This window comes from Typopeltis vanoorti, chromosome 1 (genome assembly GCF_054136105.1).
Source record: "Typopeltis vanoorti isolate ZY-2024b chromosome 1, IOZ_Tvanoo_1.0, whole genome shotgun sequence".
Classification (NCBI taxonomy): Eukaryota; Metazoa; Arthropoda; class Arachnida; order Uropygi; family Thelyphonidae; genus Typopeltis; species Typopeltis vanoorti.
This window is the reverse complement of record NC_143549.1, coordinates 104,673,216-104,685,873: the sequence shown is the minus strand read 5'-3', so window position 1 is coordinate 104,685,873 and position 12,658 is coordinate 104,673,216. Positions and strand designations below refer to the sequence as shown.

Here is a 12,658-nt window from a genome sequence, read left to right as displayed (position 1 = left end):
TAAGTTTTCTTGTTAATTCCACACATTTAATATAAATTTATCCAGTTGGCTCCCCACCATACTAGATCAGCAGTGTTACTCTATTTTCCATTTCAACCTTCAATAAAGACTGTACCCAGGAAATCCTTACTTTTAAGCTTACACAGTGATCCGAATGCATTTTTGAAAATTATGGAGACAACTACCGTGTTTGAATAAAAACTTTAGTTTAATATAACTAAAATCTACATTCGACGTTTCCACCTTTATGTCAAGGTCATCTTCTGGAGCATACAACTATACACAGAAAACAAGCTACAATACAATCAAACTGGTTTGTTAAAGACATTTACCAACCGCTACAACAATTTTTGGCCTGACCTCTGGTGAGAAAAAAAAATTATACATCAATGCTAGAGTCCTATTATTAGTGTTATCTGTTGGCTGAAGGCACAACAAGTATCTATCTATATACATATATTAACATCATGTACATTCGAGCCAGTTGGTATGGAATGGTTTCTAATACTAGCTGAAGATTGGCTCGAGTCCTGACTTATGCTGGATCTTATATATTAGGTAGGCTGAATTTGTGCCATCCAGATCCTTAGAATTTTCATGCCATCTTTGTTGTTGATATTTGAGTGGTTTATCAGGATTTCGCAGGCTTCCTTAAATTTCCTTTCGTACCAGGTTTTTGTGCGGTGTAAAGAGCAGGTGCTTTTCCAGTTGATTTGGTCTAAGGTGTTGAGTGCGTGGTCTGAGAGGCCTGCTTCACCATAATGGTTATATTTCATCATTCATCATCAAATTCCTGCCATGTACCCTCAAGGGGTGTACAGGATATGATAGTACTACATGAAAAAATTACATCATTACTAACTTCCTATCTACAATTTTCCTCCAAATCAGTCTGTTACTTGTCAAGACTCCAACATTATCAGATCTTATATTTCTATCATCTAAGGCACTTTGTACCGTATCAATCCACCTATATCTTGGTCTTCCTCTGGGTCATTTTCCTGCCAACCTGGCAGGGAACACTTGTTTTACTATTCTTTCCTCTCCCATTCTATTTAAATGACCATACCACCGGAGATTAGCTCTGCTAAGGCATTCCTGGATGCTGACAATGTCAAGTTCTTTCCTAATATCCTCATTTTTAATATGATATTGCCATTGATGCCATCTGTTCATGCCTATAATCTTTCTCAGGACTCTCATATCTGCAGTCTCTAGTCTTTGGTCAAGTGTTTTACTTCTGCCCCAGCTCCCAGATCCATAAGTTAAAACTGGTTTGAACACTGTCTTTTATACAGCTAATTTAGTGTTCTGACTAATTTCTCTCTTATTCCATATGAATTTATTCAATTGACTTCCCACCAACCATACCAGCTTTGCTGATTCTGTTGTCAATTTCTATATTTAATTTACCATCTTCACTAAAAATCGTGCCTAAGTAGCTGAAATGTTTTACTTGTTCCATAGGTTCTCCATTCACAACACAGCTGACATTTTCAATGATTCTGCCTATTTTCATTGTGTTTGTCTTTTTATTGCTGACCTTCATACCATATCTATTACAACAGTTATTCAATTTAGTCAGGGAATCTTGCAAACTTAAAGTGGATTTATTTACAAGTACAGGGTGTTCGGGATAAATTTGACAGTTTCGTAAGGAAAAAGAAAATCTTCTTTGTATCTATTAAATTTAATGAATTGACAAAAAAACATTACAGGCAGAGTTAATTACAATACTATCAACAAGATTTACTCAAAATAACCACCATTAGCATCGATCACAGCTTCAATTCTGCTTCGGAACCTCGAACAAGCTGATGCTACAGTCTCCCTGGGAAGGGCCGCAAAAACTGTTTTAATTTTATCCATTAACTGGGCTTTTGTATTACTGGAAGTGCGATTGGTGTCTTTTTCAACTGCGCCCCATACAAAATAATCCATGGGGTTAAGGTCTGGGGAGTTTGGAGGCCAAACATTTGGACTGGTGAAGTCGTAGAAATTTTCAGACAACCATTTTTGACTTTTCCCAGAGGTGTGGCAAGGGGCCGAATCCTGCTGCCATACATACGGCCTACCATTGGCTACCCTTGTTATCCAGGGCTTGACTACAGTTAGCAACTCCACGAACAAAGCCCGAATTCCAATGCCAGGGTTCTTCAACACCTGTTCCTGCAGATTTGCGAGGAATTCTGCTGTACGAACGCAATCAGATCGTCTGCTAGGGATCTTTCTTCTTGCTACATCCTCGTAGTCACCATTGCAAGTCTCTAGTTCATGCCTGATTGTTTTTACTGTATTCAGGGAGCATTGGGCAGCAGTCGTAATATCCTTATTTTGATGGCCGGCACGAATCATCATGATACAAGTTATTCTCTTCCATGATTCAGGTGGGTTCCAGCTATCCATCCTTTCTGACATCTTGTATATGAATGAAGAAGGGTCCAAACTTTTAAATGAAGAGAAGTGTGTGTTAATACATGTAACTTACGAAAAAATATAATTAATTATAAATATGTCAAATTTATCCCGAACACCCTGTATAACATCATCCGCATAAAGCAAAGAGCTGACATTAACATCTCCAATTTTGATATCATGTTTAATACCACTTTCCTTCATAATATGATCCATATAGATAATGAATAACAGAAGGGATAATGTACATCCATGTTTCACCAGATTTAACATTAAACCATCTTCCTGTACTTCCTTCAATTCTAACTGCTGACTTACAACTCAAATAAAGACTAAGTATTGCATGATATAATGCCCCATTGACACCATATAACTGTAGTGTATTGAATAGCTTCTCTCTTGGCACCTTGTCATATGCCTTTTCCAAATTGACAAAACTCAAATAGAGATCTTTGTTATATTCCCATGATTTCTCCACTATTTGTCATAAAGTGAAGATCTGATCCTGACAGCTTCTATTTGGCCGGAATCCAGCTTGTTCTTCACCAAGCTTTTCTTCCACAATTCTTCTCAATCGTTTTTCAAGTACATTTGCATAGATCTTGCCAGGAACACTCAGTAGGGAAATACCTCTGTAATTCTCTCATTCAGTTTTATTTCCCCTTTTATATATGGGTACTATGAGAGCTCTACTCCAATCATCGGGAATTCGTCCCTACGTCCAGGCTTTCTGAACAATGCAGTGCAGCCACTGTAAGACTTTTATACCACCATACTTCAGCATCTCTGGTCGAATATCATCTACTCCTGCTGCCTTTCCACATTTTAATGCTTGTTTCATTTAGCAGTTTTTCAAAGTAATTACTCCATACTTCAAGGATATCTTTTTCTTCCGTTTTCATGTCACCTTTATCATCTTTAACTCCCTTTACAGCACTCTTTCCTCCATTCCTAAGCTTCTTCAACAACCTCCAGAATATTTTGCCACCTTCTTGATATTTATTTTCTATATTCTTGCCAAAGTCCTCCCATGACTTTTGTTTAGCTAGTTTTACACAGTGTTTAGCATTCTTGCATTTGTCTCTGTATTCTCTAAGAGCACAAGCCGACTTATTTGCCAGGAACTTTTGATATGCTTTCTTCTTTTCCTTCACTGCCTGTTTAACTTCCTGTGTCCGCCATGGAGTTCTAATTTTTCTATCCTTGCAGACAACTTCACTACATGCCTCTCTAGCTGAATCAATCAGGGCTTGCCACTGAATCTCCAAGGTTTGATTCCTGTTCTCAAAGTCTTTCATTTTTTCTTCAATAATCTTTGTGTATTTTAGTCTACATGGTTATATTTAATGTGTCTAATGTGTTCTTTCTTGCGTATAGATTGTCCGTCCTGTTTCACGAATGTACGGTAAGTTACAGGTGCAGCGGATGCAACAGACTCCAGGATGTGCTAATGGGAGGAGAGGATCCTTAGAGGAGTTGAATATGGTTTTAAGTTTAGTGGGTGGTTTAAAGGTGGCATTGAGGTTATAATGTTGTAGGATTCTGTTGATTTTTTCCCAATAACCCTTTAATGTATGGGATGGCTATGGTTTTATTGTAATCTAGATTCACTTTTGTTGTTGTTTTATGGAGTATTTTATTAATAGTATTTTTGTTATAGCAATTATTTATGAATGTGTCGCTGATGATTTTTAGTTCTTGTTTCAGGGCTTGATGGTTAGAGCAAATTGTTGAAGCTCTGTTTTTAAGAGTGTTAATGGAATCATTATTTTAACAATGGTTAAAATAATTTTAGATGCATGTGATATTAGGCTCACACAGTTCTGTAATCCTCACAATTTTGCGCATTATTTTTCTTTGAAATTTGTATGTAGATAGAGGTTGTAAAAACTTCAGGTAATTGTATTGTTTTTTACATGTCCTGAACGGATTCCACTAAATAGTTATTATTGCCAGCGATGAATCATCTATCATGTTACCATTATTCATCATAGAGATCTGATAAGTACACCCATCTTCCATTTATCTTTTCCTTATCAATGATTATGTTTCCATCTTTGTTATTGATGCTATTAGGACTGTGTACGTTTTGCTTTTCCATTAAGTTCTTTCACTAACAGGAATGCTTCTATGGTTTTGTTCCTATTTTGTAATTCTTCTATCTCAATGCACTGCCTATTTATCCAGTTTTTTTTTCGATCTTCTGCATAACTGATTCTTTTATCCAATGTTTTAAATCTTAATATTTCTTTCTTCTTCATTTGCTCCTCTTTTCCATGTTCTTCTCTCATCAAGATGGTTGATTACTTCTTGTGTTATCCATGATTTTTTCTTTCTTTCTTCTTATTTATTGATGTGGTTTTTAAGCAGATGTTATAATAGGTTTTTAAGCAGATGCTATTCCGCCGAGAGGGTTCATTTTGCAACTGTGCAAACAGCAGTTCTGAAACATTTTCATTAAATTTTGATTTTACTATTGGATTTTGTACCATTTGCAGATCCCATTTTAGGGGTTGACTCCTTTTAATTTTTATTGTTTTCACGCAAATATTCATCTTCATCAAGACCAGTCTATGATCAGATCCACAGTCACACTTGGCATTATCTTTGAGATCCATATTCCATTGAAGTAATGTTTGCTGACCACAATATAGTCTAATAGTCAAAGTAGCAATATTTAAACAATTTCTGCATTTATAATTCTAATTATAAAAGACTAATTCTTAAAGTATTATATTACAGCACTATGCTGGAGAAGTTGGCAATTTATTTCTTTACCCTTAACGCAATGCATCATTTGACGTTATCTTTAACTTATGATGGGGTTACGTTCGAACAAATCCATTGTAAGTCAAATTCACGCATTGAAAAATATTTCAATTTTTCCTTTTCAAGTAATGAAATGAATCGGTGGCACATCAGAATAAATGGCGAAATCCTTAAAAAAAATTACAACCCTCACACAGCATTTAAGCCCAACTGTAAACTCACTACACTTATCTGTTCCACCAAAGATCAGATCATTCCTCTCTGTGTCTGGAGTATATAGCATGAACAGAGTACCCTGTTCATGTAAGCTAGCTAGCTTTGGACAGACAGGCAGATCAGAAACCATCTGGATAGAAGAACACGAATCATACATCTAAAATCACGACAATGGTCAATCTGGCCTTGCAGACCATGTTTTGGATACACAACCCACGGGATCTCCTGAAGAGAAACCACCATGCTTCTCCATAGTAAATTCAAGAAAGAAAGAGATCCCACATTACATCCTAGGCCACCTACAAATGCCCATAGAGGGTGCACCACCTAGATAGGACTTTAGAATCACCCATGTCTTTTACTAAGTATTGTATTGTATTTGAGTGAGTGATTACAAAAGTTATTTGTAATCTCTAAAGATGTCTCAGTGACAGATAAAATACTGGAAGCATTAAAATTAATTTTTATCCTATTATAATTATATTTATTCTAATTATAATTACATGTTTCTTTTTGTAATGGAATATTTTTATACAGAAAGAAACTGAACTTTTCAAAAATAGAAGAAACTAGTGGCACCACCTGTTGTATCTTTTTGCTGTCGAAAGCGGCAACCGTCATTAGTATTGTGTCAACCAATGGCGCACCCAGAGGGGGGGGGGGGGGCCAAGGCACTCCCCAAAGAAAAGGAAAAAACACTAGAAAAATTTCCAAAAATCTTTTCCTAATTAAAATTCATTCTTTTTATTTATGTTGTGTGCTACTTATGAATTAGCGATTACTGCAGATGCTCAGTTATAGGTTGTATGCGATGTGTAGTGTATTCGCAAAATGTCTACTCAACTCGGCCCCCTCCAAGATTAAATCCTGAGTGCGCCACTGGTGTCAACTGTTTATAACATTTGTTTCATGTTTATTAAAATTTTGGTAAAAAAAAGTCAGTAAATTTGCAATCCCTAGTTTATCACACCAATCTCATCAGAAAGCTGTATTCTTAATAAAATGACTTTTCAGTAAGTGCATAACTACGGTACCAGAATACACAGCCAGTTGGCATGATTAAGTAATAGCTATTATAACATAAAAAAAAAAAAAAAAAAACTAATAAGCTCTAAGATAAATTTAAAACTTTAGATCTGTTATTATATGGATAGTGGCATTGGTGAGACTTGACTTTCAAGATGATATAATACTGTCTGGAGTGGAGTGTAAAAAGTACAATAATTTTAGGAAGGACAGAACAGGATAGAAGGTGTGTGCATGCACTATTAATGATAGAAGATTTGAATCCACCTGGAGTAGAAAGCTAGGAATGCTTTCTAGCAACAATTTTAATGTAGCACTGAGTTGTAAGCTATCTGGTCAGTTGTTAAATGAATTATTGTGGGAGACTAATTATCTGATTGTTGATTGGGTAGACAACTTCCTCAAGCAACATATGAGAGAAGGAACTAAAGAGTGCTGGTCCTAATAAGAGGTCAGAAGGGGTTTCAATTAAGGACATGCTAGTTCTGCTGCCAGTCAGTGATTAATGATGGAAAGTGGTCACCCAGAAAAGGTTAATTTTTTGAAAATAACACTATAATCCCATCAGAACAAACCACCATCAAAAGCCAAGGATAACGATAATGTGAAACTGGAAACAAGAACCTTTATATTGATAACAAATACTGATTGAGCAACAGGAAAACTCGTGATAAGACCTAAGGAGAATTTATCGAGCTGACATTTGCAAGACAACTTTCTCAAGCAGCATGTGAAAAGCAACTCAAGGACAAAGGTGTTAGATTTGATCACAGCACCAGAAGGTGACTGATCATGACATACTGACCTGAGAAATGGCCAACCACATGGATGTTTCAATTACAACAAAATCAGAATATTATCTTCAGTCCCATATCAGTTACTGAATGGGAAGGATATCAGCAATGAATGAAGAAGCTCTAAAAGATGCTTAAGCAGTATCTGCATGTGTTCCTAGATTCAAAGAACAAATAGTATGGGAGTGAAATGGACATGCAACCTTATTAAGCAAGAGACCCATATGATGTGGAAGAAATATCGTGAGAATAAGAGGGAGAAAAATTATGAAATATATAAGGTGCAAGCAAAAAAAGTTACAAGTATTGTACAGAAAGCTAAGTTGGAGTATGAAAAGAAATTGGCAACATTTGCTAAAAGGCGAAAGAATTTTGGGTGTCCAAAATGTAAAAAAAGTATGATATTCCCATTGCACAAGGGTGGTACAAAGACTGATTGTAAAAATTTTAGAGCAGCTGGTAAGAACTCAAATACAGAAATGAATCAACGAGCAAGCTATAGTTTTGCAAGAAAGAAACAGCATTGATTTACTAAAAGGAATGAATACGTGTTCTGATACCATTTGACTTTGTTAAAGCATTTGATAGGATACCACATAAAAGACTGTAAAAAAGAGATATGAGACTGGAATGTAAGCTATTAGTTTAAATAAGCGGGAAGCTAATGGACAGGTATCAAATGGTATATGGGAGCATGAATGTGCCAGACTTAAGGTGACCAGTATTGTGTCTGTTCATCAAGGACTCATTTCTAGTGTGGACAGAAGTGACGAACACCCCAACATACCTGATGCTGGATGAATCCTCACTTCGTATAATATACACATGAAGTATCGCCTGCAGACTGGTCCCTCCTCTTTTTATCTTGCTCCTTTCCCCCAATGCTGTTACAGCATTTGAAGGTTTTGGAAGTCTGCCTTCTTTTCCAGGTAGTTGACTTACCTAAGTAGGCTGCCATTCCATGAATGGCTGGTCAGCAAGGAGATTAAACCAGAACCACCTCAAATGATGGATAAGTATAAAAGAGGCCAGAGCCCAAGGCCACAAAAGGTATATTAAATGTACAGGAAAACCTTGCTTAATGGGAATTTGATATGCACGGAATGAAATGATACAGTTTCCTGCTTTAAGCGAGTGATTAATCAGCCAACATGATTTTTTTATTGCGCAAAACTTTTTGTCGCCAATCTGCAGCGAGTGAGCAGTGGCTGGCATATAATCACAAGTGCACATGCAAACTCTGTTCTCCTGCTTAATCACTTTCCTTCGTTTTGCTTTAGAAGGCTTTATTATATTTAACCCCTAATATGGAGAAGAGAAAGACAAAGAAAGCAGCAATAATAAAAATAGAAGAAAAGCTGGAAGTCATTAATGATCTCCTTCAACTAGAAAAACAGCATGCATATGAAGATAAGGAGTGTGAACAAAAAACATAATGTTATGACTAAGAAGCTAACTGCAAAAGAACTTGAGATAGTTTTCAATCACATTGAGCATGTTAAGGAAATTTTGTTTGCTGCTGATCCTGATATGAAACGAAGCTCCGAAATCTTGATAAAGCGACCACTAACTATTACAAAATGCATGGCAAGATGAAAAAGTCAAGCACTATTCAAACAGATCTACTTAATTTTTTTTTTGTAAAAGAGTAGTTCAATCAAATTTTTAGACATTAAATAAATAAACTTCATGAACTTCCTAGTATTCCAATATATAACCCTTGATTGCAGACATATTATTATCATGCGATACCTCCGGAGAGTCCAAAGGCTCATTGAGGGAGGACACCTACTCTACATCTTTCTGTCTAGACCACTTCATCTACCAACTACACCAACACCATCTACTGCCCACCACCACCACTAGTATTTCCACAGACAATCAAACATACATGCCCATGGTGGGATTCGAACACACAGCCTTTTGACTGGAGACACCAACCAGGCCGGCAATATATATAATACCATGCATTATTGCAAAGTGTCATTACAAACCCATATTTCAACCTTTACTGAGATTTCATCAGTTGGTAATAGACATGCAGAGAAAGCACGAGCTAAATCAATGGTAGAAGTGATATTTCCGTATAAAGTTAACAAATGGTGCACACCATGTTATTAAAATATTCTGGGCATGAGAAAGGAGTTGAAACAAGTTCCCTGCCATTTCTTAAAAAGCAAATTATATTTCACAAAAAATTACTGCTTTTATCCTATAATCCAAATTAAGCAAACAAGTTTGCACAATGCCTTGGTATCTCAGAATGCTTCACAAGCTCGACATGTTTGTCAAGTGTCCTTTCTAACCAGATTCCAAGCATATAAATAAAAAAAAAAAACTGCCCCCTACATATTATATAAGAATATTCAAATAATCAGAATTCGAGCATCATCAGATATCGTTCTGAAGGCAATTCCTATCACATAAGACTCATCATATTATTGAGTATTACTTATCAAGATAAAAAATATAATCCCTTCTAAACCACATTTCAAGCATATAAATTTAAACTGCCTTCTAGATATTATATAAATACTCAAATAATCAGAATTTGAGCATCATCAGATATCGTTCTGACGGCAATTCCTATCACACATAAGGTTCATCATATTACTGAGTATTACTTATCAAGATAAATATAATCCTTCCTAACCACATTTCAAACATAAATTTAAAAAAAAAAAAAAAACAGCCTCCTAGATTATATAAGAATACTCAAATAATCAGAATTCGAGCATCATCAGATATCGTTCTGACGGCAATTCCTATCACACATAAGGCTGATCATATTACTGAGTATTACTTATCAATATAAAAAATATAATTCTTTCTAACCACAGTTTTCAAGCATATAAATTTAAAAAACTGCCTTCTAGATATTATATAAACTCAATCAGAATTTGAGCATCATCAGATATCGTTCTGACGGCAATTCCTATCACACATAAGGCTCATCATATTACTGAGTATTACTTATCGGGATAAATATAATTACTTAATAATGATACTGAGAGTAACATAATTGAATCAAATTTATTAGATGTAAATAAATATTACTTTTTTCTCACTCGTCTGTAAATTAAACTTACCAAGAAGTTATATTCTTGTTTCATCCTTTATTTAAGTGTAAGCAAACCAAGTTTGAGTGTGAAGTACATTCATTGTTTATAGAGGTTAATGACTTCTGTATTATTTCAACCTTGGTATCTCTTCTGGCTCCCAGTGATGAGATCTCAATATAGGTCAAAACTAGCTTGGGTATTGGCCCTTCCCACAATGCATAGCATTATACACATGGAAGTGTGTGTGTATGTGTGCATACACTTCGCATTATGGGATACAAAGGCAATTAATATAAAGTCATTAGCCTCTACATACAAATAGCCAACTTGTGAATTTACTTCATATGCAAATAAGTAAATTAATGATTCGGCTATTTGTATATAGAGGCTGGATCAAAGATAAAACAAAAATATAATTTCTTGACAAGTTAATATCTTGAAATTCAAAAGGCTCATCATATTACTGAGTATTACTTATCAAGATAAAAAATATAATCCTTTCTAAACCACATTTCAAACGTAAATTTAAAAAAAGCCTCCTAGATTATATAAGAATACTCAAATAATCAGAATTCGAGCATCATCAGATATCGTTCTGACGGCAATTCCTATCACACATAAGGCTCATCATATTACTGAGTATTACTTATCAAGATAAAAAATAATTCTTTCTAACCAGATTTTTCAAGCATATAAATTTAAAAAACTGCCTTCTAGATATTATATAAATACTCAAATAATCAGAATTTGAGCTTCATCAGATATCGTTCTGACGGCAATTCCTATCACACATAAGGCTCATCATATTACTGAGTATTACTTATCAATATAAAAAAATAATTCTTTCTAACCAGATTTTTCAAGCATATAAATTTAAAAAACTGCCTTCTAGATATTATATAAATACTCAAATAATCAGAATTTGAGCTTCATCAGATATCGTTCTGACGGCAATTCCTATCACACATAAGGCTCATCATATTACTGAGTATTACTTATCAAGATAAAAAATAATTCTTTCTAACCAGATTTTTCAAGCATATAAATTTAAAAAACTGCCTTCTAGATATTATATAAATACTCAAATAATCAGAATTTGAGCTTCATCAGATATCGTTCTGACGGCAATTCCTATCACACATAAGGCTCATCATATTACTGAGTGTTACTTACGATACTGAGAGTAAAATCATTGAATCAAATTTATTAGATGTAAATAAATATTACTTTTTTTTTCACTCATCTGTAAATTAAACTTACCAAGAAGTTATATTCTTGTTTCATCCTTTATTTAAATGTAAGCAAACAAAGTTTGAGTGTGAAGTACATTCACTGTTTATAGAGGTTAATGCCTTCTGTATCATTTCAGCCTTGGTATCTCTTCTGGCTCCCATTAATGAGATCTCAATATAAGTCAAAACTAGTTGGGAATTGGCCCTTTCCATAATGCATAGCATGCATTATACACGTGTGTGTGTGTGCGCGTACTTTGCATTATGGGATACAAAGGCAATTAATATGAAGTCATTAGCCTCTACATACAAATAGCCAAACTATGAATTTACTTCATATGCAAACAAGTAAATTAACGATTTGGCTATTTGTATGTAGAGCCTTGATCATACATAAAACAAAAATATAATTTCTTGACAAGTTAATATCTTGAAATTCATAAGGCTAATTATATTACTGAGTATTACTCATCAGGATAAATAATTTCTTGGCAAGCTTGTAATGTAAATATTAGATCTAGTGCATTCAATATTACAAGAGTTAATATATATATATATATATATATATATATATTTTTTTTTTTTTTTTTTTTTTCCCCCCAATCACATAGCCATCAATATGGATAAAATACCACCCCTCTACACTTCGTATCCATTATATATTTCAATGTAATATCAATGGTATCACAATTTTAATAAGCACTTTGCATCCATGGTAACCTGGACGTATATATATGTCTTGGCCAGCTGGGGTGGTTAAACCAACTGGACCTATTATTGAATGCATTGATAGCAGAAATCAACATAAATAAAATCTCACTGTTGAGTGAGACATCTGACCACATGTAGCAAATAAGAGATTCAACTGGGAATGAAAGTATTCAGTAGAGTAATAAATTCACAGGACTTATGATGAGAATATCTATCTATCTACAAAGCATGAGTTGATTCACATTTAAAAATGACAAATTAAGTATCACTGATGAATGATCAGTGCTCAACTGCATTAATTCATTAAAAGAATACTTAGTTATCTTCATCAGTAGAAGGGTAAGTATCAACAAAGTGGCAAATCACTGCAGATATAGCAAAAACAGTTTTGCATGAGTCATGACTTCAATTCACAGTCCAAACCTTGCTGTCA

At 34.7% G+C, this 12,658-nt stretch overlaps 1 protein-coding gene and 6 non-coding genes across 7 annotated transcripts in view; all 7 read right to left on the bottom strand.

Annotated features, from left to right (window-relative positions):
- RpL14 (ribosomal protein L14) overlaps positions 1-12,658 on the bottom strand; it is a 42,181-nt gene that overhangs the window by 16,275 nt on the left and 13,248 nt on the right. The gene's annotated exons all lie outside the window — the stretch shown is intronic.
- Positions 9,763-9,833, bottom strand: LOC150110281 (small nucleolar RNA SNORD49). The gene has a single exon (XR_016549057.1). It is a non-coding gene; the product is annotated as a small nucleolar RNA SNORD49 (small nucleolar RNA).
- LOC150110280 (small nucleolar RNA SNORD49) lies at positions 10,108-10,182 on the bottom strand. The gene has a single exon (XR_016549054.1). It is a non-coding gene; the product is annotated as a small nucleolar RNA SNORD49 (small nucleolar RNA).
- LOC150110279 (small nucleolar RNA SNORD49) lies at positions 10,847-10,917 on the bottom strand. The gene has a single exon (XR_016549058.1). It is a non-coding gene; the product is annotated as a small nucleolar RNA SNORD49 (small nucleolar RNA).
- Positions 11,021-11,091, bottom strand: LOC150110278 (small nucleolar RNA SNORD49). Its single transcript, XR_016549061.1, has one exon. It is a non-coding gene; the product is annotated as a small nucleolar RNA SNORD49 (small nucleolar RNA).
- On the bottom strand, positions 11,196-11,266 carry LOC150110277 (small nucleolar RNA SNORD49). The gene has a single exon (XR_016549060.1). It is a non-coding gene; the product is annotated as a small nucleolar RNA SNORD49 (small nucleolar RNA).
- On the bottom strand, positions 11,370-11,440 carry LOC150110276 (small nucleolar RNA SNORD49). The gene has a single exon (XR_016549059.1). It is a non-coding gene; the product is annotated as a small nucleolar RNA SNORD49 (small nucleolar RNA).